The following is a 27,145-nucleotide window of genomic DNA, read 5'->3' on the forward strand; positions in this document are numbered from 1 at the left end:
TTAGTTGCATGATCAACTTATCTATCTTCTTTATATTTATTATATTTATGTAATCATTTAGAGATATAATATTTCCCCTAAAAAGTGCTATGGCTACATTTTATAAGTTTTGGTATGTTATCTGTTGTCATTCTCTTTATAGAAATTATTGATTATTTCTATTATTTGCTAGTTGGCCCCCTATTTTTTTAGTTTTATTTGATTTTTTTCCAATTAATGTTAAACTATTTTCCATGGCCATTTATTAAATGTAAATTTTATTGTATCTAGATATGAAAAGGACATGTTTAAAATGTCTGCCTTTGTACATTTGATTGTAAATTTTTGTGCCCTTATATGTGGTCAATTTTATGTAGGTGCCATGAACTTCTGAGGAAAAAAAATATATTCCTTTCTAGCCCCACTCACTTACAATTTCTGCTTTGTACGTTTGATTGCAATCTTTATGCCATAATATATTGTTAATTGTTGCATAGATGCCATGAACTCTTGAGGAAAACATATATTCTTTTCTATCCCCACTCAATTTTCTACAGAGGACTAGCACATGATACCTTTAAAAAATTCTATTCATCTTCTTAACTTCTTTCTCATTTATTTTGTGGTTAGATTTATCTAGTTCTGAGAAGGAGAGATTAAGGTTCCTACTAGCATTGTTTTATTGTCTATTCTTTCTGTAACTGAATTAACTTCTCTAAGAAGTTGGATAATATTCAGTTTGATGCATATATGTTTAGTAATGATATTACTTCATTTTCTATTGTATCTTTTAGCAAGATGTAGTTTCTTTCTGTATCTCTTTTAATTAGTATTTTTGCCTTTGTTTTATCTGAGATCAGGATTGCTATCCATGATCTCCTCCTCCTCCTCCTCCTCCTCCTCCTCCTCCTCCTCCTCCTCCTCCTCCTCCTCCTCCTCCTTCTCCTCCTCCTCCTCCTCCTCCTCCTTCTTCTTCTTCTTCTTCTTCTTCTTCTTCTTCTTCTTCTTCTTCTTCTTCTTCTTCTTCTTCTTCTTCTTCTTCTTCTTCTTCTTCTTCTTCTTCTTCTTCTTCTTCTTCTTCTTCTTCTTCTTCTTCTTCTTCTTCTTCTTCTTCTTCTTCTTCTTCTTCTCTTCAGCTACGTTTTACCTTTAATTTGCATGTAACTCCCAAATGTTCTTCTTGTAAACAACATATTGGAGGATGCTATTTTCAATACACTCTGCTATCCATTTTCATTTTAAGGAATAGTTCATCCCATTCACATTTACATTTATGATTACCAGTTGTGTATTTCCTCCATCCTATTTTCTCTCATTTGTTCGTTTTTTTTCTCTTTTCACCCTATCCCTTCTTACCAGTGTTTTATTTTTGACTACACTTTTCTTCCTGCTCTTCCTTTTATCAACTCCCTTCTATGACCCCTTTTTTAAAGTGTTTTTGCCCTCCCTTCTATGTAGCCCCTACTTTTTCTTTTCCCTTTCTCCTCCTAGTTCTCTATAAAGTAAGATACATTTCTATATACAACTGAGCACATGTTATTGCCTCTTTGAGTTAAATATGATACAATTAAGTTTTGGACAATGGTCATTCTCCCTTCTTTACCTCCATTGAAGTGGGTCTTTTGTATTTCTTCATGTAAGCAAGGGGCCTCTTGGATTTGGTGACTTGCTCACAGCATCAGACTTAGTCCAGCTACCAAGGTTGGTTCTGCCTTGGAACTGAGATGATAGCCTCTGTTCTCCTGTCGCAAGAAGTGATAATCCTCCTATTTGTACTAGAACTGCATGTAGATAATGGAATGGCAAATTGTGTTTTTTTATTTCTTTTTGAGCAGTTGTCTGTCCCTCTGCTCTCTGCAATGTCTGTTGCCATAGCCTCCAATAAATGCTGCTACTTTTGCTAGGTATAATCTACTCTGAGCTCTGGGCAGACTAAAACTTCATGTTTATTGCTAACTTTCTATAAAGTTTTGGCTGGAAAATAGTTTCATCCTGTCTTTTTGTTGACTCTATAACTCCAGAATTTATTTGGAGATATTACTTTAAAGCTCTTTGAAAGTGATATTGAGGGAATTCAGATGACTTCCTGCTTCTTTCCTGTCACCTTGAAGAATATTTGCCCAATTACTGAGAAATTTTGAGAAAAGTAAGAGGAAAAAAGAAGAAAAAGAAAGAAGAAAAAGAAGAAAAAGAAAGAAGAAAAAGAAGAAGAAAAAGAAAGAAGAAGAAAAAGAAAGAGGAAGAGGAGGAGGAGGATGAGGAGGGAGGAGGGAGGAGAGAGGAAGGAGGAGGGAGGAAGTAGGAGAAGAGAGGAGGAGGGAGGAGAGGAGGGAGGAGAGGAGGAGGGAGGAGAGGAGGAGGGAGGAGAGGAGGGAGGAGGAAGAAGGGGAGGAGGGAGAAGGGGAGGGAGGAGGGAGGAGGGAAGAGGGAGGAGGGAAGAGGGAGAAGGGAGGAGGGAGGAGAACTAACTGATGGAAGAATCTATTCCCCAATCCAAAAGATGAACTATTTCTCTAGATGTCAGATATCAAGTTTACCAATTTTAATGTACATGCATTTAATAGGTGCTACCATATGCTGGACATCGCCTTAGGCATTGAGAATTAAAATGTAAATGCAAAACATTCTTTGCTGTAAATGATCTCACATTCTGATAATGATGATGGAAATAATGTTGGAAAGTAGGTACTCTTATTATCCTTATTTTCAGAGGAAAAAATTAAGACAAATAAAGTTTAAATGACTTACCTGGGTCACATAATTAACAAGTATCTGAGACTAGAACTCAGATATTTCTTACTGTAGGGCCATTGCTCTACACCCTGCAACATCTACCATTTCCTTTTTTCTATTTGGAAATATACATATATACATAGTATATATACATATAAATTGAGGTATAAAAATATACAAAATAAATACTAGCTATTTTGGTGAGAAGTTAGGTTGGCACAGTAGATGCTGTTTATGTGACTAGAGTCAGGAAGCTGTGTCTTCCTGAGTTCAAAATTTGGCCTTGAACACTTTCTAGCTATGTGACTCTGATCAAGTCATTTAATCCTATATGTCTCATTTTCCCATCTGTAAAATAAACTGAAGAAGGAAATGGCAAACCACTTTAGTATCTTTGCCAAGAAAACCCCAAAGAGGAGTCACAGAATTGAGCTCAATTGATATAACTGAACAATAAAATTTAGGTGGAGAAAGCACTAGCAGTTATGTATTGAACAGGAAAGACCTCATGTAGGGAAATATATATATATATATATATATATATATGTATATATATTCCCATAAAGGAGAGATGAAATTGGATTAGAGGGTTTATGCAGGTTTGAAATTCATTTCTGTAACTTTATTCCCATAATGATCTTGGGAAGGGCTTTTAAAATGATCCTGACATATAGAATGAATAAGTTTTGATGATCAAATTGGGAAGCTAAGTGGGAGAGTGGATTGAAGTTTGGGCCTGATATTAGGAAGAACTGATTTCAAATCCAATCTCAGATTCTGATGGCTGTGTGACCCTTGTCAAGTCATATAACAATTCTGTCTCAGGTTCTTCCATTATAAAATTAGGATTATATAGCATCTAATTCAAAAGTTATTGTGGATGTTTAATAAAATTATATTTGAAAAACACTTAGCACAGCACCTAACTGGTATCTCAGTACTTGGCATTAATTGGTTCCAGAAGGCATGACATGTGACAAAACCAACAGTACCAAATAAGTTTTTCCCATAAGAAGTATAATTCTGGTCTGCAGCCTGACCATGCTTCCCTATCCAATTTCCCAAAAGGTCAAGTAGGACTTTCAGTAGAAGAGAAACAAATCAACCCAGGCTAGTCAGGCTCTTCCCTTCTTGATCCAAACAATTTTCTGAGAACAAACACATTTGTAATTTCCCACATACCATAGTCATATACATTTCTTAGGGAGAAGAGAGGGGAGGGCTGCATTTGGAGGCAAAAACTAAGGTCCAGGCTTTCTGCCATCCAGCTCTCTAACTTCTCTTCTGGGGCTCAGGGATACCTATAGTTCAGGGTCCTCCACCTTCATCAATTCCTCTTCTGCTAATGATACCACTGCTACTAGTCCTGCTCTTCTTGTTTCTGCTGATGTTGAGCATGCCAGATACCTTTCTAATACTACTGTTTTGGGAGCAGAAAGACTGTATGCTGCAACCACATCCTACAGGAATTGTCCCAAGAATTGCCCACCAACAAACACAAGCTCAGCATGGTAGACTTTGACTTGACAGTCCTTCACACCTAAACTTTCACTGGAGAGGAACTACCTACAGCCAAGTACAATAGAAGCAGGGGCTAGGTAGTATATCTGGTCAACCTCACATTCCTACTATTCAACCAAATATGAAGAGTGTTGAACAAGTATTAAGTGCTGAAGTATTTTTTTTTTCCACAAAGAAATGCACCTAATAGAGAATTTGATGAGTGGATCCTGCTGTGCTTAATAAATGTGTGTTCCCTTGTTCCCTTTCCAGTCTTGCTAAATAAGTCCTAAAATTCTCATCTCCAATGGGAATATCATTTAGTGGTAAATTATTTGGCTCCTCCCACAAATTTTAAGAATTTAAAACTGTATAGCTATAAAGATACCTGTAATGTTCTGATTGTCTCTCAATTGTAAACCTTCTCTGGGAAGAGGTTTCTTTTCTCTATGAATCCTTTTCTCTGTGAGCAGGTTTCTTGAGAGGCTTCTGGAGCCTCCAGCCAGAGCGAAGGTAGAATCTTGAATCCTCTTCTTCCCTTCCAAAGTGCGGGAATTCTGGACTTGTGAAACCACGGGACATCTTTTCCTTGACCCAATCCAGACTGAGACCTCAGACTCAATGTTCCTCTTTTTTTCCTCCCAGAAAATGGGCTTGTGGGTACTCCCAGGGGCTTGTGGGAACTCCATACTGACCAATGAACTTGTTCCTTTTTAAAGGTGTGTAAATTCCTTTTCAGAACTTTTAAAGGTAGGAACTAAAAGTGTGAACCCTGAGCTAGAGAATTGTTAAGTACCGACTTAGCACTTAGTAAGAATCTAACAGATACTCATTTGGAAATGTAGAAAGAGCCAGACTTAGAATTAAGAAAGAATTTGATTTGATTTTTGCTTCTGACACATCCTGACTATGTGTCCTTGAGTAAGCCATTACTGCTATCAATTTTCCCAACAACTCTCAAAGTTATAGAACAGCTCATAATCCACATTGTTAGAGGAAGCTTCTCCTTGAGAATTCTTGCTACCAATTGTTATGGGCCAGAACTCTGAACTTGAAACAAGAAGCTAAGTCAATGGAATTGACAGAGACACTGGTTATCTAATTGAACATAGTTCACTATGATTGATTTAATCCTACAACAAATAATGGTTTCCTAGTGATATAATGATTGGTGTATACTAAGTGTGGAGCATATAAGCAGGGACTGAGAACCACAGAGGAGAAGCTCTCAGAGAGAAGACAAGCTCACAAGAAGCTCTCAGAGGCTGAGACAGATCCATTCCATCATCCACCTTTGTGGTGGCTAAAAGCTGAAGCACAAATCTTTGGATTCAGAAAGATTGAGAGAGCAGAAAAGACAAGCACAAGAGAAGCTCTCAGAGCCAAGGGGAGAAATTCAATTCTACCTTCGATCTTCCTGATGGCTGGCATGGCCTCCTGCATTTCCCCCACTAAGACCAAGGCCAGATTGAAAGGCTCTCCAGAAAGCTGCCCAGCATCAAGCAAAGAGATAATAAAGGATTTGGACTTTAATACCTAGCTACATGTGTAGTGATTATGCTACTGAAAAGAAGGCTTCCCCCGAGACCCCAAGAAAACTGAACCAGAGAACATTACAACCAATAAATGAAGAGGTGTAGCTGAATAAATAACTATAAAAATGAGTCCATGAAGTTGGCTATAGATTATAAACTATCTTCAATTACATAAAGAGAATTTCTCCACACCCCCATATTGCATCCTTCAATCTGAAACCTGTTTGAAATGTACTTCAGACTTGTCTGGGCATTCCCAGTTTGCTAAACAAGGAGTTGTCCCAAGTGATCTTTTTGGAACATGTCTGAGTTGCATGGATGTCTCTTTCTCCTTAAGTGGGTAGCTGCTTTTGTCTTTGAAATTGGTAAAACTTAGAAGGCCACTTTTCTGCTCCTATTTTCATCCTTTCCTTCCTACTATCATCAAAGAAGCTAGAATACTGAAGGTCTAAGGAGATTTTAGACTTCAAACTGCGACTTTGTTTTATAGGAACCAAGCTAAACTATGATCTCATGAACTATGTGTCTCACTTTGTTCATGTTCATACCTAGATTTATTAATTATGTTGATAAACTAGGAAGTATTTCCCCTTCCTAGAGAATGAGATGGCACATAGAGCTGATAGTGGCTAGTAAGGATTGTTCCTCCTATGTGTTGGGAATGTTAGTTTGTATATTTGTGATTATATCTTCTGAACCACAAATTATGTGTAATAGTTAATATAACAATCACATGGCTAAATAGACCAGAGGTATAAGGGAGCCTTCTCCACACTTAGGGGAACCCATCTATAGAAGAGGGAGTCATGTGCAAAGAACCTAGATTCCCCTCCTTTAATCCCCTGAGAAATGCAGAAAAAACCTTAGGAATGATGGAAATGTAATCTACCTGGACCTTTTATTCTCTTATTTGATTACAATAATTCTTCAGGGTAGGCTCTATTATTATCTTCATTTTATAGTTGAGAAAAATAATATATACAGATAAAATGACTTGACCAAGATGACATCATCAATAAATGTTTGAGGACATATTTAAACTCTGTTCTGATTGCAAGATCACAGGTATTACTTAAAGACACAGGGACCTGGAAGAGCCTTTTGTGTATGTTCAGGTAGTGATCAAATATTAATCTTTATTCTCTTAGAATAGAATCATTATCTAGATGTTCTGCCAGCCAGGTCAAGTGGTCCTGTTTCCAGTGGACACTTTTTAAGATGTATCACATATTATATATCTACATATATCCTGTGATTCAATCAAACATGATTACTTTCAATTTGTCAAGCATATTAGTGTATTTCTCAATTGTGTTCTTTATATAGTTTGTCCCTAATGCCTGGAATATACTTCACTCTTTATATCCACATCTATTCCTAGATGTCTTCAAATTTAGTTTAAAAATTCTCCCTGAATGAAAGTCTTCCTAATCTCCTTCTACTCCTGGGTTTTCCTAAATACATTGCTTAAAAATCAACCCTTAAGGGCAACTGTATTATACTATGTATTTACAGTACCTAGTTACCTGTCTTATAGAATCAGTCAACAACAAAAATTAAAACTTATTGTTGGCTATGTGGGCAAAGAGGTGGCACAGTGAATAGAGCACCTGAGTTCAAATCTGACCTCATTCATTGACTAGATTTGTGATCCTAGGCAAGTCATTTAACCCTATTTGTCTCAGTTTTCTTATCTGTAAAATGACTTGGAGAAAAAAATGGTCAACTAGTCCAATATCTTTGCAAGAAGACCCAGAATGTGGTCATGAAGAGATGGAAACAACTGAAATTTAATAATGATAAAATGTGCAAGGAATTATACTAAAGTCCAGATATACAATCCCAGTGGAAAAAAAAATACAGCCACTGCCCTCAAGGAAATTACATTGTAAAAGAGGAAGATAAAAAATTCAGAGGTGTGTGTATGTGTGTGTGTGTGTGTGTGTGTGTGTGTGTTGAGGTGGGGATAGGGGCCAAAAGTACCTGGCACAAGGCCATTACAGAGAAAGTCTGGAGAGAAATGAGACAATGCTTATTTAGGAAAATTCCATAAATGGAAATTCTGAAAAGAGCTATCCAATTTAATGGAAAGTCAGAAAAGGCTGAAGCAGTTTACAATGTGTGAATTCGAGGGTGAGAGTGTGGTTCCAAAAGGAACAGGTTTCTGCATCATGACAGAAAATTCATAAAAGCCTAGATAGGAATAACATAAAGTAGCCACTAGTAAATGTTTACTGATTTATTGGACTGAATAAGAATTGGATGCCAAGGGACTTAGCCATATCATTCATCAAGGAAGGCACTTTAGGCACCAAACTATTTCTTCCACTTTCTGTTTCAATATGTCTTCCCCTGTCTCCATGACAACCTACATTATTTAGGAAAGTCTAGTACTCACATCAACTGAGTAAATAATACATAGGTTTAAATTATGTTTGTTAATTCCCGCCCTTCATTTGATAGTTACCTCTTGATAACAGTGAGAGCTTGAACAATTCATTTTAGTATTGAATTGATCTATTATTAGTTATGCTCTCCAAATGGAGAAATTCTCATAGAGTTTGGGTACCCTACTTGCTTTATATCCACAAAATTAGCTACATACAGGAAAATAGATGTCACGAATTCTGATTTATGATTTAATCACTACAGGAAACTCTTTCAGGTCAGATATTCCCTCTATGCTTCTGGTGTTCAGACTTGCTCATACTGATATAGCTAATATGTTCAAATATAGAAGATGAACTTAGTGCTACTAAAACTTCAGTTCCATTGTCATCTTCACTGAATCACACTGATATGTTTGAGGTTTAGGCACCAAATGATGAAATTGATATGACCACCTAATTATAAGATTTAGGAGAGCAATTGCACCAAATGGTGGGGTTCAGTATGTAAAAAATTCATAGCAACTATTCTCTTTGACAAATGGTAGATTTATTTACAAGAAGAGGTTAAAGAAAAAATGAAGAGATACAATAGTTACCAAGAATGGTAAATAAGAATAGAGTTGGGAGAACATATAGTTAGATGCTGTGGAGCATGGGGTGGGAGGATGTGAGAGGAAAGACACTATTTGGCATGGGAGAGGGAGAGGAGAAAGACTCCATAAAACAGAATGTTGTGGCAGGCTATAACTCAAAAGGAGTTCAGAAAAATGATATGAACCATAGACAGATTTATAAGGGAAATTTAACTTTGGGAGTTTGACAAAACTTGGATTTCTGACTAGACACAAGTGTGGCTACCCAAAATCTCTTCAGAGAGTAAGACTATAAGGTTGAACTGATATCCATCAGTGGCCTTCCTGCTTTGCCTCAGGGAGTAATTTTACCAGTACTTCAGTCTTTCTCTACCAACTCCACCTAGTTACTCAAGACTTCATCAATACTGCTGGTTAGGGAGGAGTTCTTGGAGGAGAGCCAAGATGTCAGAGTAAACTCAGGAAACTGCTAGAGCTGTCCCAGTTTCCCTCAAAAATCACATGAAGCCAAGACTCTGAACAGAGTCCCACAGAATGAAACCATTCTCTAGAACAAGAAAGACTGAAAATAACTTTAAGAAAAGTCATTTTCACTGGGGTGAATAGTGTGTTCAGTCCAGGTCAGATAGATTCTCGGAAAGAGAGTAAGAGGGTCTTAATCAGAGCAAATCAGGAACTAAGACCATCAGTTATGGCTCAGCAGAGGAACAAATCAGTGGGGCAGCCTCCAGTCTCAGCTCATAGGACAAAGTCTGAGAAACCAGGCTGTTTCCTGAACAGAGAAGGCAAAATTACTCCTACAAATACAAGGGGCACCTAAGTTCAAAGACAAGGGTCATGGTTGCACAGGAAGCTTAGGATAGGGACACCTTTACCCAAGGAGCAGAGCTCCACCTTAAAAGTAAAAAAAGAGGAAATATCAAAAAAGGAAAGGAAATGAGCAAGAAAGAGAAAAGAAATTTGACCATAGAAACCTATGATGGTGACAGGGCTGACTAAAATGCAAACTCAGATGAGAACAGAATATCCATAGAAGAAATCTAAAAGGATGAGACATTTTTTTTATTATAGCTTTTTATTTACAAGATATATGCATGGGTAATTTTTCAGCATAGACAATTGCAAAACCTTTTGTTCCAACTTTTCCGATCCTTCCCCCCACCTCCTCCCCCAGATGGCAGGTTGACCAATACATGTTAAATATGCTAAAGTATAATTTAAATACAATACATATATATATATATATATATATATATATATATATATATATATATATACATATATATATATATATATATATACATGTCCATACAGTTATTTTGCTGTACAAAGGAAATCGGACTTTGAAATAGTGTACAATTAGCCTGTGAAGGAAATAAAAAAATGCAGGTGGACAAAAATAGAGGGATTGGGAATTATATGTAGTGGTTCATAGTCATCTTCCAGAGTTCTTTTGCTAGGTGTAGCTGGTTCAATTCATTACTGCTCTATTGGAAGTGATTTGGTTCATCTCATTGTTGAAGAGGGCCACTTCCATCAGAATTGACATAGTAATGTTGTGGAAGTATATAATGATCTCCTGGTCCTGTTCATTTCACTCAGAATGAATTCATTCAAGTCTCTCCAGCCCTTTCTGAAATCATCCTGCTGGTCATTTCTTACAGAACAATAATATTCTATAACATTCATATACCACAATTTATTCAGCCATTCTCCAATTGATGGTCATCCATTCAATTTCCAGTTTCTGCACACTACAAAAAGAGCAGCCACAGACATTTTGGCACATATAGGTCCCCTTTCCTTTCTTTAGTATTTCTTTGGGATATAAGCCCAATAGCAGCAATGCTGGATTAAAGGGTATGCACAGTTTGATAACTTTTTGGGCATAATTCCAAATTGCTCTCCAGAATGGTTGGATTCTTTCTCAACTCCACCAACAATGTATCAGTGTCCCAGTTTTCCCATATCCCCTCCAACATTCATCATCCGTCATCTTAGCCAATCTGACAGATGTGTAGTGGTATCTCAGAGTTGTCTTAATTTGCATTTCTTTGATCAAAAGTGATTTGAAACTAGAGTCAGTTCTCTATGTATTTTGGAAATGAGGCCTTTATCAGAACCTTTGACTGTAAAAATGTTTTCCCAGTTTATTGCTTCCCTTCTAATGTAGTCTGCATTAGTTTTGTTTCTACAAAAACTTTTCAATTTGATATAATCAAAATTTTCTATTTTTTGATCAATAATGATCTCTAGTTCTTCTTTGGTCATAAATTCCTTCCTATTCCTCAGGTTTGAGAGGTAAACTATCCCATGTTCTTCTAATTTATTTATAATCTCATTCTTTATATTTAGGTTATGAACTCATTTTGACGTTATCTTGGTGTACGGTGTTAAGTGTGGGTCAATGCCTAGTTTCTGACATACTAATTTCCAATTTTCCCAGCAATTTTTGTCAAACAGTGAGTTCTTATCCCAAAAACTGGGGTTTTGGGGTTTGTCAAACACTAGATTATTAAAGTTATTGACTGTTTTCTCCCTTGAACCTAACCCATTCCACTGATCAACTAGTCTATTTCTTAGCCAATACCAAATGGTTTTGGTAACTGCTGCTTTATAACATAATTTTAGATATGGTACAGCTATGCCACCTTCATTTGATTTTTTTTAAGAGTGAGACAAATTGATCTCAATCCTAAAAAGGCTTCTTGGACATGCTCTTAGAAGACTTCAAAAGTCATGTGAGAGAAGTACAAGAAAAAATGAACAAAAGAAATGAAAGGTATGCATGAGAGAGTCAACATTTTGGAAAAGGAAGGAAAAGATTGTCTAAAAAAACCAATTCCTTAAACAATAGAATAAGCCAAATAAAAAAGAGATATACAAAAAAATGACTGAAGAAAAATTTACATAGTAAAAACTAGAAGCAAATGGAAGCTAGTGACTCTTTAAGAAGCAAGACTCAGTCAAACAACCTAAAAAGAATGAAAAAAAAAATGGAGGAACATGTGAAATATCTCGTTGGCAAAACAGCCAATCTAGAAATAGATCTAGAAGAAATAACTTACTAATAATTGGACCTGAAGTCTATGATCAAAAAAGGAGTCTGAATAGCTTTTTCTAAGAGATCATTAAGGAAAACTGCCCCAATATTCTAAAAACAGAGGGGGAAATGCTTATTGAAAAAAATCCATCCATTACTTCTGGGAAAAGATCCCATGAGGAAAATGCCAAGGAACATTGTTGAAAAACTCCAAACTATAATCTCAAGATAAAAAATACAGCAAGGAGTCAGATTAAAAACAATTCAAAGGAGCAAAAATCAGGAATATCCAGGATCTAGCAGCTTCTATAAAAAATTATGAAGTCTGTGTCTTTCAAGTCCTCTCAACACTTAAATACCTTAGTACCATTGCATCACCACAGCACACTAAGCATGTAACAACTGTAGAACCATTACATTATCATATCACACTAAGTATATGCCAACTAGAGAGATTACATCATTGCATCACACTGAGTAAACACCCTGCTGGAAGTATGCTTATTTCCAGTATATTTTTTCCCAGAGTTCTCCCACTCTCTGCCATCCTCTACAAATTTCCCAGCCAGATTAGGCATCATCTTTCAAGAGAGGAGATGGAGCTTCAATGAAGTAAGACACTTTCAATCATTTCTATTGAAAAAAAAGCAGAAGTAAGCAGAAATTTTAATATACAAACATAAGGCTCAAGAGAATCATAGAAAGGTAAACAGAGGGAAACTTTATGTCTCTAGATGGGAAAACATTTGCCAATTTAGTCTACTCTTGAACCCAAAATTCTGGAAAAAGCTCAGCAATTCAGTTCTCCAAGAAAAATATATTAATCTAATATATCTACAAAATTCTGTACAGTATGATAAATGAATAAATGAATAAAACACGATTCCCACTTTCAAAGTATTTACAATGCAGTCGTCATTCTCTAAAGTTTTTAGGAAGAATCCACGCTGAGAACACATAGGGAAATTCTTTTCCTAAGAAACCATTTATGTTGATTCTAATTACAGATTATATAGAAAATAACACAGTGAAAAACACTTCATATACTTTATGATTAAAGGTCTCTTTTTCAAGATCAAAGATTTCAGAAATGTCAACTTAACCTAAGTAAATTTGTCATGCAAAAGGCACACTATTGGATCTAAATGTTTCTGGGGATGTCTTTCTCTTTTAAAAGCAATAGTGTCCTCTCATTCTGTGACTCTTTCTGATCATAGCAAATAACTATTGTATATTTATTATCTTTTTAATTTCAAGTTTTAATTTTTTTATTCATCTTTGGTGCTGCTAGAATTCCAGATCAATAGTTTCAAACATTGTCTTTCTATGAAATGTCTGCCCTCTTTCTGTCTTTTCATAGCTTTTATGAAGAAATATGTTTAAAGTTCTTCTCTATTTAATTCTTTTATTTTCACTTTTTAACTAAATTTGGCGGTTATATATAAGATTTGTAAATCCATTATATGAAATTGAATATTTGAAATAACATTGAAATAACATTCTTTCCAGACCATTCTGCCATTTCCTCTCTCTCTCTCTCTCTCTCTCTCTCTCTCTCTCTCTCTCTCTCTCTCTCTCTCTCTCTCTCTCTCTCTCTCTCTCTCTTTCTATCTTTATCTCTTTATCTCTTTCTGTTCCTCTCTCTCCCTCCTTTCTCTCTCTTTTCTCTTTCATTTTTCCTATCTTCTCTTTTCCCCTCTACCATTCTACTTCTCCCTCAATCTCTTCATCATTTTCTTCCTCTCCCTCTTTCTCATATATGCACACTGATTGGCCAACAAAGGTCCCAATTTAGCCTTGAGATGATTTTTGTTTGGCACTCATTGCTCCAGAGTGAATGTAATAGCAATTATTTATGTTTTGACCATGAACCCTTAGGGTCTTCCTCCCCAGAAGGATTTTTTAAGGAAAAAAAAGGCAATTCTTTGCCTAATTTCTTTCTTACCTAGATCTTGGCTTTCAAAGATTAAGTTTTCCCATACATTTGATGGCTATGCCTAGTTCTCCTGATCTATATTTGGCCAGTTGCTGCAGATGGCTTCAAAGGATGAAATAAGGCTGCTGACCACGTAACTCTCCCTCACTTAAGTCCAATCCATTTGCATATTATGGCTTCATCTCCTGATATCAGAATAGTCTTTGAGAACAACAAAACAACATACACTCACACAAACACACACACACACACACACACACACACACCATACACATACACACACATTGGATGCTTTAGAATTGTATGTAAAACAATTTTTAGTTCCTAAGTTTTTTTTTTCCTTTTGTCATCTTTTAATCTTTCATTGGACTTATCAGCAAGATTTTAGCTTCTTATGCCAGGGCCTCAACTGAATTATCTAGAGAATTAGATACATTTCCCCCATTCCTAATTCCCTATGTTCTTCACTTCTTGTTCTACCAATGATATACAAAATTGAACCAAACATTAAAATTCTCTATTTGCACATTTGGAATTTTGCACTATTCATCATACTAGAACCAACTTCACTGCTTTCCATGTGGCCAGGGAAAAATCTTTTTAATCAATCATTTCATCATAAATTATTACATCATCACATAAATTATTGTTGCTCAGTCATTTTCAGTTATGCCTAATTTCTATGATCCTACTTGGGGTTTTCTTATCAAGATACAGTTTGTCATTTAATTCTCTAACTTATTTTCATATGTGAGGAAACTAAGGCAAATGGGGCTAAATGAATAGCCCAAGATCACACAGCTAATAAATATCTGAGGCCAGAACTGAACTAAGGAAGATGAGTTTTCCTGATTCCAGACCCAATATTCTTCTCATTGTGTCACCTTAGCTGCCCAAAAGTAATTCAAGAGAGTTGAGGTTTTTTAAAAAGTCACTTATTGGACACACACAATCATAGACCAACTTTATTCATTATATTGCAAAACACAGTTACAGTAAATTATAAAACATATTAGATACAATCCAACCTTGTATTTATAATAATATAAACATTAGCAAAGATAGAGCAAAATTAAAATAAGTGCTGTCAAGGTAGAAATTGTCCATCTGAGCTTATAGAAGAAGAAAGAAAAATTCATTCATATGAATACTGAACAAATAATCTAAACAATGGCCCAATGTCAACCCTCTAATCGTGTCTTATTATTGCAGTAGTCAGTTCTGTCACAATAAAACCTGATGATTTGTAACAGTGATAAGGTCATTTTCATTTGAACAATCAGCTGTATTGACTCTCTGTGAATAATTTAATCACTAATTGATTTAGTACAATGCCTGACCAAGATATGTTTGCCATACTTTTGTCTCATATTTCAAAAGAAAATTATTGTAATGCATATTACCTGATATATCCACAAACTTCCCAAAGAAATAACGCCATTCAAGGTTCCCCACCACAGAAACAGTTTAAATCTAGTACAAAACATAATATCTACTCTTTATACCACTTATGGATAAAATTAGTATTGCTATCTTCCAATAGAAACATTCTGCACATCAGTAATTTATTCTCAATTGGATATACATTGACATTAAAAAAACAGACGTACACCTGCATATATTTCTCAAATTTAAGTGTATCCTTTTTTCCCCCTAAAATGTGGTTAAGAGAAAGTGAAAATTTACATACATATTGACACATATATGTATAGATGTGTGTGTATATATACATATACATGTATATATATACACACACATATATGTATATGCTTTTGCTTGCATGTGTGTGCAGATACATTCTTTTAAACCAGTCTATAAAGCAAAAAATAAATAAACTCCAAAACAACAAAACAAAACAAAAGCTAAACTGAAAACACCAAGAATAGTAAGCCATTACTGGGAAAACACTGCTTGTTTGAATGTACAAATTAGCTTTTTAGAACATGAACCAAAGAATCTAAATTCTAATAATTTCCCCTGTCTCTATGACCTTGGCAAAGTCCCTCCTTGTGGTATCAATTTGCTCACTAATAACATACAAAAGCTGTATTTGGTGATCTCTTAAGTACTCTTCAGGTCAAAAATTTTGTTCTTCAGAGATACTTTCAGAGTGATACTGTCCATATGTGTTTCAAATGAGTTAGCGGAGAATGAATTTCCAATATGAGGTGCTTCTGTTTGTTCTTTCAGTTGCATTCATAATATAGGCTGACAAGAGAAAATCCACAAAGAAAAAATATTTAACTGGGAAGGTAGACAGGCCATGCAAACGAAAGCTCAATTACAGAAGAGCTATCTCCAGGAGGCCGGAGCCATGCTCTTTAACATTCTAAGTGATTGGTTTGTGCAGTGAACTAAATCTGAGCAGTTCTAATGTTTGAAAATGTAATGACTTAAATAGAAATACTAACGTCTCCTTCAAGGTCATGAAACAGCTCCTTGGTCTTGGGAAACACAGAGTTTCTATAGTTTGTGCCTAAAATTTCTAGGTTGAAAAACCATTGGGGCAACTCTTTGCATTCCAATCTATTAATATCAGCTTATTAATTAACCAGATTAATTAAAAACAGAGAATCCCCCTTTTGATTTTCCTATTTATTTAAATTTGCAGAATTTACTTAGAATCAATTCAAAGTTTACCTATCTGATCTTTTAACACTGCGTAAAATTATGCCAAAGTGTCTTGGACTGAAATTCCAAAGGTCATCATAACAGAAGGTTAATTAGAAATCTGGATAAAACTAAAGGTTGCCAGTCATAATTGAGGCTACCACTAAAAAAGTTCCTTGATAAGCTGCTATCATTAATAACTGAGTTTTTCTTACTAGCTACTAACTTTAAAATTTTAAAAGTGGACTCTAAATCACTCATTTGAGATCTTTCCAAAGAAAGAAAAATAAAACCCAGGATTCAGACCATCTAATTTCCATTTATCTATTTCTCTGATGGGGGGGGGGAGCAAACTATCAAAGAGATTCTGGGACATATTTGGCACTGTATGTATGGCTATGCAATCCCCAAATTGTACATATACATGATAAAAAGAAAATAATAAAAGCCCATGGCAGGCATATTTTCCAACCAATTACTGGGATTTTATCTCTTTCTTCAGAGTGGAAAATCTTCCCTTATTAAATGTGGGGGAAGAGGATTGCACTGGGAGGAGAAGCTAAATATAGTTTACAAAAAGGTCCCACAACAACAGGGATGACAAAGACACCATCTTATCTGAATAAAATAGATGTTATTTTATACCACTTGCACAAATGTCTCCCAGGCAAGAAACATTAGAGAACAATGGCATGATAGAGGCTTTCTTCCAGACTATTTCTTCCTAATAGCATCAAACTTGATGAGAAGAATGAGATAAGAGCAACCAAAATATACAACAAGAAGATATAAACAACACCTGAATATCAATCTATTATGTTTACAAAGCTCATCTTATTAAACATGATCTCATTCTATTTCATAATATGGCAGGGTAAGGGCCTAGCCCAAAGACAAAAGCAATGCTTAATCAGTTTTACCACATATTGGAGAGAAAGTATAGAAAGAGGATCAGAAAGTTCCAGGGAAAATTTTTGTTAAAAGTTGGAGTTTACTGGCAATTTTAGGTAGCGGGAAATGCAATCGCTAGAGGAGATTATGATCGAATATCCTAATCGGCCTGAAAAAATGGATGTCCACATGAATGTATGATCATCTCGTTGTCTCCCAATAAAATCTGAAAATTTTGCAATGTGATAGGTTTGAAATATCAGCAGGTTCCCATAAATGGTAGAGGGGATGATCCTGTGGAATGTTAGGGAAACAAATTATTAAGAAGAAATTTATGTACCCAAAAATGAATAGTTTTATACAGCAGGGTGCACAGTTTCAGGAGTTGGCAAAGGTTTTGTGGAACATGAAAAATATACTAGAAACTTTCATGGGCATTTGACTTATAGACATCTATCTACAGGAATATTAGTGTTATGAAAAGTAATAATTGCCATCCAGAGTGTATAAATGAGGTATCAATCCAATTCAATACAATGAACATTTAGTAAGCCCTTTATTAAGCCCAGATATTGTGCTAATCACTGGGAATACAAAAAAAGAAAAAGAAAAAAGAAAGATATTCCTATTCTCAAAGATCTTACAATTTAAAGTGGGAGAAACTACATAAAAGGAGGCAAACAAGCAATTGGGATGGTGAGGTGCTTGGTAGAGACACCAGGGAATACTTGGCATGGGACATAATGTTCTGTGGAATCGAAACCAGTCAAAGAAGTCCTGTCATGTGGAATGAACTGAGAATATAGTTTCTTCTATTATAAAGGAAAGTCTACTACTCCATTCCAACCCTGCCATCAAAAGAGCAAGAAGATTGAGGAGATGGAATCAAGCAAAGTTAGAGTTATCAGCTTGGTGTTAAGATTAAAAATAATGACTTTATTCCAGGAGGGTCATTTTGTTTTATCAAGCTGAATACAGGCAGTAGGCAAAGTTGACTTAGGCATCAAAATAATTCATTTTTTTAAATTCTGGTTTAACTAGGAGAGCCTAGAATTGCAACCAGAAAGGGGAAAGGAAAGGAGAAGAAAGCAAAGGTATTAAAGAAGGAATTAAAATGAAATTAACATCTTTTTTCTCCTATGTATCAAATTATACAGCCAAAGCAAAACTTTCTTTTTTAAATTTTAATTTAATATTGTTAATTTTCCTATTTACATGTAAAACTTTTTTTTTGAGCTGAAAGTTTTTGTGGTGGCTAGAAACTGGAAAATGAATGAATGCCCATCAATTGGAGAATGGTTGGGTAAATTGTGGTATAGGAATGTGAATGTTATGGAATATTATTGTCCTGTAAGAAATGACCAGCAGGATGAATACGGAGAGTCTTGGAATTCCTTATATGAACTGATGCTGAGTGAAGTAAGCAGAAGTAGGAGATCATTATACACTTCAACAACAATACTGTATGAGGATGTATTCTGATGGAAGTGGATATTTTCAATAAAGAGATCTAATTGATCTAATTACTTGAATGCAATGGAATATTATTGATATATAAAAAATGATCAGCAAGATTATTTCAGAAAGACCTGGAAGGATTTATATGAACTTAAGCTAAGTGAAGTAAGTATAACCAAGAGAATGTTGCAACACCAAGATTATGTGATGATCAACTATGAAGGACTTGATTCTTTTCAATAGTGAGATGATTCAGGATGATTCCAATAGACTTATGGAGAAGAGAGCCATCAGCATCCAGAGAGAGGACTATGTATCACAATATCGCATTTTTACATTTATTGTTGTTTACTTGCTTTTTTTGTTCTTATTTTTTTTCCTTTTTAATCTATTTTTTCTTGTGCAGCATAATAAATGCGAAAATATATTTAAAAGAATTGCACATGTTTAGCCTACATTGGATTATTTTTTTGTCTAGAGGTGGAAGGTAAGAATGGAGGGAGAAAATTTTGGAACACAAGCTTTTGCAAAAGTGAATGTTGAAAACTATCTTTGCATTGATTTTGAAAGATAATAAGCTATTATAAAAATAAATTTCACCCACAAAAAATATTTTAGGATTCATGCCTAGTAGTTGTATTGTTTGGTCAAAAATATGCATGAGTTTTATAATCCTTTGGTAATAGTTCATATTGTTTGATCATTAATCAATTGGAGAAAGCTATTCATCAGAGAAAAATTCTTCAAAATGATTTTCCCAATTATATTGCTAACTATATTTCCCCCATTTATTCTATTTTCTCTTCTTTCATCCCGACTCTCCTCAAAAGTATTTTGCTACTGACCATGCCTTCCCCAATATATCCTCTATCACCCTTTCTCCCTTCCTGTAACCACGTCCCTTACTACTCTCCTGAAGAGTAAAACAGATTCTATATATATCAATATTGAGTGTGCACATTATTTCCTCTTTGAGCCAATTCTGATGGGAATAAGTTTCACTCACTCCCTTCCTCTTTCCTTTTCCCTTCCACTCTAATTTCTTTTCTTGCCTCTTTTATGGCAGATACTTTATTTCATTCTATCTCTTCCTCTCTCTCTCTCTCTCTCTCTCTCTCTCTCTCTCTCTCTCTCTCTCTCTCTCTCTCTCTCTCTCTCTGTCGGTGTGTATATATATATACACACCCCTTCTAACAGCCATAATAATGAAAGTCCTTCTGAGTTACATGCATCATACTACCAATAGAAATGTAAACATATAAATCTTATTAAGTTCATTATATCTTTTCCTCATTGCTTCCTTATGCTTCTCTTGAATTCTGTATTTGAAAATCACATTTTCTATTCAATTCTGCTCTTTTCATCATGAATGTTTAAAAGTTTTCTATTTCACTGAATATACACACTTTCCTCTAAAAGATTAGACTCATTTTTTTCTGAGTAGGTGACTCTTGATTTTAATCCTAAATTTACTGCTCTCTGAAATAGCATATTCCAAATCTTCTGATCTTTTAACATAGAAACTGCTAAATCTTGTTATCCTGACTAGAGCTCCACTGTACTTGAATTGTTTATTTCTGGTTTTTTGCAAGTTTTTTTTCTTTTATTTGTATGATGTTTCTCATTACTAACATGATATACTATCCATTCTATATTGTTTTTACCTTTGCTTTCCATTAATGCTTTCTGGTGGGGTTTGTTCCATGAAAACTCTTCTAAATTCATCAACTCTTAGCATCATGTCTAAAATTTTCTTCTGATTGATAATTGTGATCTAGAATATTATTCACTTGAGGAAATGTTGTAATCAACTATTTTTTTCTAAATCAGATTTCTACAGATTAATGATAAACACACAGAAATTATATTTGTTCAACTAAGATATAAGATAGAAAAAGTGAGCAAAAAAGAAGAGAGGAAAAGAGGAGAGAAAAAGGAAAGAAGAGAGCAAAGATGGATACAATAAGAGACAGAACAAAGAGGGAAATTAAAAAAAAAAGTAAGGTGACAGAGATAGAGAGAGACACAGAGACAGACACCAACACAAAGACACACACAGAAAGAAATAGAGATAGAGAAGAGAAGATAGAAAGAGAAAGAAAGGAGAACAAAAACATTTATTAACATCTATTATATTTACTATGCACTGGGTGCTATACTAAATGCTTTAAAAATGGGCTCTCATTTGGTTTGCATAAGGTAAGTGCTATCATTATTCATATTTTGTCACTGCAACAATTGAAGAAGACAGAGTAGCCAAGGGTGACACAAATATTCGGTATCATAGGCCATATTTGAATCCAGTTCTCTATCAATTTAGATAGAAGGAAGAAAAAGAAAAAAGAGAGAAAAAGGAAAGGAAAATAAAAGTGATAACTTTTTTTTTAATCTGAATAAAAATAAAACTGTGTACAGTTAGAAAATCTTAACACTTTATTAAGCACAATTTTCATTATTTAACTGAAAAATATAATAATATTTTCCAAACAAGTTACTTTGTCCTTCAAATGTTTATATTGTCATTATTAGAAACATAAGACCATCTCAGAACATTAGAAAGAGGATAGCTTGTTTCTTTCTCTCTTGCAAACATGAAATAAATTAAAGCTTTGAGCAATAAGCTATTTAAATGTAAAAACCAAATTATCTCCTGTGTACCTAATGTGGAACGATCTATTTTACTGAGTACAGTTTAGTATTTCTGTGCATCCATGATTCCATTTGTATGAGTATTCTCAATACTAGTGTAATTTTCTACCCCATCACACTCTATTCTATATTATTTTTATCTTTGTCTTTCCACTGGAGAATATCTTGAATGCTCTGAAGGTTTTGTTCCATAAAACAACGAAATGTAGAATAAGGTAAAATGAGACTAAACATTTGATTTAACTCACAAACCACAGAAAAGTCATAACATTCCAAGAGTATATTAATAGAAAAAAAAATGGTAGGAGAATCACCATCTCCACAATGACAGTTTATGATCTTAACATGAAGACATTGACATGGACTTTACATGATCAAGAGAACATTTAAAATTATTGTTTCTTGTGCCTGAATTATCTTAATTATATAAGCATGATATCTATGCTTTTCAAGAGTTTTTGTTTGTTTGTTTTTTTTCTTTTTTTGTTAATTTTTCAGCATCGATAACTGCAAAACCTTTTGTTCCAGTTTTCCTGCCCTTCCCCGCCCCCCCATGGCAGGTTGACCAATACATGTAAAATATGTTAAAGTATAAGTTAAATACAATATATGTATACATGGCCATACAGTTATTTTGCTGTACAAAAGGAATCAGACTTTGAAACAGTGTGCAATTAACCTGTGAAGGAAATAAAAAATGCAGGCAGACAAAAATAGAGGGATTGGGAATTCTATGTAGTGGTTCATAGTCATCTCCCAGAGTTCTTTTGCTAGGTGTAGCTGGTTCAATTCATTACTGCTTTATTGGAACTGATTTAGTTCATCACATTGTTGAAGAGGACCATGTTCATCAGAATTGATCATCATATAATATTGTTGCTGAAGTATATAATGATCTCATGGTCCTGCTCATTTCACTCAGCCTCAGTTCTTAAAAGTCTCTCCAGGCCTTTCTGAAATCATTCTGCTGGTCATTTCTTACAGAAAAATACCCCAATTATTCAGCCATTCAATTTATGCACATCCACTCAATTTCCAGTTTCTGGCCACTACAAAGTGGGCTGCCACAAACATTCTTGCACATACAGGTCCCTTTCCCTTCTTTAAAATCTCTTTGGGATATAAGCCCAGAGGTAACACTGCTGGATCAAAGGGTATGCACAATTTGATAATTTTTTGAGCATAGTTCCAAATCGCTCTCCAGAATGGTTGGATGTATTCACAATTCCACCAACAATGCATCAGTGTCCCAGTTTTCCCACATCCCCATCCAACATTCCACATTATCTTTCCCTGTCATTTTAGCCAATCTGATAGGTGTGTAGTGGTGTCTCAGAGTTGTCTTAATTTTCATTTCTCTGATTAATAATGACTTGGAGCATCTTTTCATATGCTTAGAAATAGTTTCAATTTCTTCATCTGAGAATTGTAAGTTCATATACTTTGATCATTTATCAATTGGAGAATGGCTCGATTTCTTGTAAATTAGAGTCAATTCTCTCTATATTTTGGAAATGAGGCCTTTATCAGAACCTTTGACTGTAAAAATGTTTTCCCAATTTATTGCTTCCCTTCTAATCTAGTCTGTTTTAGTTTTGTTTGTACAAAAATTTTTCAATTTGATATAATCAAAATTTTGTATTTTGTGATAAATAATGATCTCTAGTTCTTCTTTGGTCATAAATTCCTTCCTTTTCCACAGGTTTGAGAGGTAAACTATCCTATGTTCTTCTAATTTATTTATAATCTCATTTTTTTATGCCTAGGTCATGAGCCCATTTTGACCTTATCTTGGAATATGGTGTTAAGTATAGATCAGTGCCTAGTTTCTGCCATACTAATTTCCAATTTTCCCACCAGTTTTTGTCAAACAGTGAGTTCTTATCCCAAAAGCTGGGGTTTTTGGTTTTGTCAAACACTAAATTATTAAAGATATTGACTGTTTTGTCCTTATTCCACTGATCAACTTGTCTATTTCTTAGCCAATACCAAACGGTTTTGGTAACCACTGTTTTATTACATAATTTTAGATCTGGTATAGCTAGACCACCTTAATTTGATTTTTTTTTTTTCATTAGTTCCCTTGAAATTCTTGACCTTTTGTTTTTTCATATGAACTTTTTTTGTTATTTTTTCTAGGTCATTAAAATAGTTGTTTGGCAGTCTAATTGGTATAGGGCTAAATAAGTAGATTAGTTTAGGTTGGATCATCATCTTGCTCATCCTATCCAAGAGCATTTAATATGTTTTCCAATTGGTTAGATCTGACTTTATTTGTGTGGAAAGTGTTTTGTAGTTTTGCTCATATAGTTCCTGATTTTCCCTTGGCACATAGATTCCTAAATATTTTATGCTATTAGTAGTTACTTTAAATGGAATTTCTCTTTGTAACACTAACTGTTTGATTTTGTTAGTGGTATATAAGAATGCTGATGACTTGTGTGGGTTTATTTTATATCCTGTAACTTTGCTAAAGGTGGGGATTATTTCTAATAACTTTTTAGTAGAATCTCTGGGGTTCTCTAAATATACCATGATATCATCAGCAAAGAGTGATATTTTTTTCCCTCATTACCTATTATAATTCCTTTAATTTCTTTCTCGACTCATTGCCAAAGCTAGCATTTCTAATATGATATTGAATAGTAATGGTGATAGTGGGCAATATTGTTTCACTCCTGATCTTATTGGGAATGGTTCCAGTTTATCCCCAATACATATAATGCTTATGGATGGTTTTAAATAGATGCTACTGATTATTTTAAGAAAAAATCCATTTATTCCTATACTCTCAAGTGTTTCTAATAGGAATGGATGTTGGATTTTATCAAATGATTTTTCTGCATCTATTGAGACGATCATATAGTTTTTGTTATTTTGTTTATTAATATGATCAATTATACTAATATTTTCCTAATATTGTACCAGCCCTGCATTCCTGGTATAAATCATACTTGATCATTTTAAATTATCCTGGGGATGATTTTCTGTAGTCTTTTTGCTAATATCTTATTTAAGATTTTAGCATCAATATTCATTAGGGAGATTGGTTTATAATTTTCTTTTTCAGTTTTCAACTTACCAGGTTTAGGTATCAGTACCATGTCTGTATTATGAAATGAATTTGGTAGGACTTCTTCATTCCCTACTTGTTAGGTTCTTACTAAGTGCTAATGAGATAATGAGATATTAGGTTCTCTGCACAGTTCTCTGCTAGCTCTCTCTCTTTCCTTGTCTCCTGGGCTGTCCCCCTTCCTCAGACCCGGAGTCTGCCCCTGAGCTTCTCCCCCGACCCCGCCATACTCGGCTCCCAACAGAGCCAGTGATGTGGCTCCGGGCTGTCCCCGAGTCAGGGCGCCCCCGGCAGGGTTGCATGCTCCAGAGCCCAGCCCAGCTGGGGCTGCGGCTGCTGCTGCTGGGCTCCTGTCTGTGCGCCTGGCTTCAGAGGCCGAGGCTGCAGGCTCCCACTAGCCCAATGTTATCCTGATTCTCACCGAAGACCAGGACGACCTGCTTGGTGGCATGACTCCACTGAAGAAAACCAAGGCCCTCATTATAGACATGGGAATGAGTTTCTCTAGTGCTTATGTTCCAAGTCCCCTTTGCTGCCCCAGCAGAGCCAGCATTCTTACAGGGAAGTACCCACACAATCATCATGTGGTTAACAACACTTTAGAAGGAAACTGTAGAAGTAAGTTATGGCAGAAGATTCAAGAACCATATACCTTCCCAGCAATCCTCAGGTCCATGTGTGGTTATCAGACAATTTGCTGGGAAGTACTTGAATGAGTATGGAGCCCTGGATGCTGGAGGAGTAGGACATGTGCCTCCAGGATGGAGTTATTGGTATGCATTGGAAAAGAATTCTAAGTACTACAATTATACTCTTTCAGTCAATGGGAAGTCACGGAAGCATGGTGAAAACCACAGTCTGGACTACCTGATGGATGTGCTGGCTAATGTCTCTTTAGATTTCCTGGACTACAAGTCAAACTCTGAGCCCTTCTTCATGATGATTTCTACTCTAGCACCTCATTCTCCTTGGATTGCTGCTCCCCAATATCAAAAGAGCTTCCAGAATGTCAGTGCGCCAAGAAATAGTAATTTTAGCATTCATGAGAAGAACAAGCACTGGCTAATTAGGCAAGCCAAGACCCCAATGACTAATTCTTCAATACAGTTTTTAGATGAAGCATTTAGGAAAAGAGGGCAAACTCTACTGTCAGTTGATGACTTGGTAGAGAAATTGATAAGAAGGCTGGATTTTCATGGGGAGCTAAATAACACCTTCATTTTTTATACATCAGACAATGGCTATCACACAGGGCAGTTCTCCTTGCCTATTGATAAACAGCAGTTGTATGAATTTGATATCAAAGTTCCATTACTGGTTCGAGAGCCTGAGATCAAAGCAAATCAGACAAATCAGATGCTCATCGCCAACATTGACTTGGGTCCCACTATTTTAGACATTGCAGGGTATGACTTAAACAAAACTCAAATGGATAGAAGGTCTTTGTTGCCCCTCTTGAAAAGGACCAGTAATGTAACTTGGAAATCAGATGTGCTGGTGGAATATCAAGGAGAAGGATATAATGGCTCTGACCCAACTTGTCCTGCTATGGGTCCTGGAGTCAGTCAATGTTTTCCAGGCTGTATGTGTGAAGATGCTTATAATAACATGTATGCTTGTGTGAGGACAATGTCAAAGTCATGGAATTTGCAGTATTATGAATTTGATAATCAAGAGGTGTTTGTGGAAGTTTATATAATCTGACTTCTGATCCACATCAAATTGACAACATTGCTAAAACTATAGATCCAGAGCTGTTAGGGAAGATGAATTATTGGCTAATGATGTTGCAATCTTGTTCTGGACCAACATGCTGCCTACTTTTTCTTCCTGTGATTGATCAGAGACAATGGTCAATAAGAATTGTTAATGCAACAATCTCTTCCTTTCAAATAAATTGTTAAAAACTCTTTAATCTCTACCATGCCCCAGTTTCTCCAGCATTACATGATAACTGAGTTAATCTATTTATTACTTCAGACAGAACATACAAATGCAAAATGCATTAAACCCAGAATTGAATAGGAAGATGAGAGTGCCCTAGATTGCACTTATTGTTTTTTTGTTTTGTTTTGTTTTTGTTTTTGTTTTGTTTTGTTTGTTTGTTTGTTTTTGCTGAGGCAATTGGGGTTAAATAACTTGCCTAGGGTCACACAGCTGGGAAGTGTTAAGTATCTGAGGTCACATTTGAACTCAGGTTCTCTCCACTTCAGGGCTGGTATTTTATCCACTGCCTCACCTAGCTGCCCCTAGATTATTCTTATTGTATATTACTTTAAAAAAATCCCATGCTATTGTCCACTATGTATTTAATAAATACTTATCCTCAGTGATATTTCAATTTGTGGATCTGAGATTGCCACAGTCTGGGAAGAATCATTGTTTTTACTTGACCCAAATGACAATGATAAGGCATATGGTAGTTGTAAATAGTCACCTAGCTTTTATTAAATGCCTACTATGTATTAAGTGGTAGAAATACAAAGGCAGGAAAAAAGAAATAAACAAAAATAGAACATATTGTCAGCATCTAACAGGAAGCAGGCTGTAATGTATTTCTTGTAAAAACCTAGATAAAGTTTTCTATCACTCTGGACAGATCATCTGTTTAGAGATCTATGCACTAGAATCTTAGAAGAGGAGTGGGCCTGCACTTATTGAGAGGAGAGGAATATCAGTTGCATCACAGACTCACAATAATATCAAAATAAGATGTATACATAGGTATTATTAATATGATACCTATCCATTGCAA

The 27,145-nt window shown here is 35.2% G+C and overlaps 1 pseudogene; it reads left to right on the forward strand.

The window, feature by feature from the left end:
- Positions 1-24,642: 24,642 nt before the first annotated feature.
- Positions 24,643-26,294, forward strand: LOC141540703 (N-acetylglucosamine-6-sulfatase pseudogene; annotated as a pseudogene).
- Positions 26,295-27,145: the final 851 nt, after the last annotated feature.

This window comes from Sminthopsis crassicaudata, chromosome 4 (genome assembly GCF_048593235.1).
Source record: "Sminthopsis crassicaudata isolate SCR6 chromosome 4, ASM4859323v1, whole genome shotgun sequence".
NCBI classification, from domain to species: domain Eukaryota; kingdom Metazoa; phylum Chordata; class Mammalia; order Dasyuromorphia; family Dasyuridae; genus Sminthopsis; species Sminthopsis crassicaudata.